Raw genomic sequence first — 717 nt, 5'->3', positions numbered from 1 at the left:
TCAAGGCCAGCCTGGTCTACATAGTGAGTTCTAGGACAGCTGGGGCTACAGCGAGACCCTGCTTCAAAAAGACAAAAAAAAACAAACAAAAAACAAACAAACAAAAAACTATTACAACTATTAACCCACCTAAGTCCCTGATTTGAAAATCCTGGAACATGAATACAAGTCTGTGGGGGGTTTCCATTTATTCTTGGCTATAGTCCTCAACAATACAAACTTGCTTAATAAATTACAATAGAAGCTAGGCGTGGTAGCACACGCCTTTAATCCCAGCACTGGGAGACAGAGGCAGATAGATCTGAGTTCAAGACCAGCCTGGTCTATATAGTGAGTTCCAGGCTAGCTGGGGATACAGGAGACCCTGTCTCAAAAAGACCAAAAAAAATAAAAGTTATAATAGAAAGTACACAGAACTTTCTAGAGGTGACAAGCTCCCTAAGGGAGCATGCCTCTCACAATGGGTCTCCTTCATTCCTCTCTAGGAGAGGAGGAAAGTTAAGTGGCACCTGGTGCAGAGCCCATTCTTCCTTTAGGATGTGAAATGCCCAGGATGTTATTAAACCCCGCCTTTAGCTGTGCACAAACGTAGTCTTGAGTGCTAGCCACTCCACTGTCTTCTATCAGCTTACAGGAGGAAAAGCAAGGCTGACAACTACAAGTACAAGGAATCAAGATGATTGAGAAACTATCCCAGTAAACACATTGTGGATGAGG

At 43.2% G+C, this 717-nt stretch overlaps 1 protein-coding gene across 2 annotated transcripts in view; it reads right to left on the bottom strand.

Moving 5' to 3' along the window:
- The window catches only part of LOC103725684 (ATP-dependent RNA helicase DDX19A), a 27,982-nt gene that overhangs the window by 23,836 nt on the left and 3,429 nt on the right, over positions 1 to 717 (bottom strand). The gene's annotated exons all lie outside the window — the stretch shown is intronic.

Source organism: Nannospalax galili, unplaced genomic scaffold (assembly GCF_000622305.1).
Source record: "Nannospalax galili isolate Female #2095 unplaced genomic scaffold, S.galili_v1.0 scaffold568, whole genome shotgun sequence".
In the NCBI taxonomy this organism is placed as follows: domain Eukaryota; kingdom Metazoa; phylum Chordata; class Mammalia; order Rodentia; family Spalacidae; genus Nannospalax; species Nannospalax galili.
Note: the sequence above shows the minus strand (reverse complement) of the source record. Positions and strands in the feature narration are given on the sequence as shown.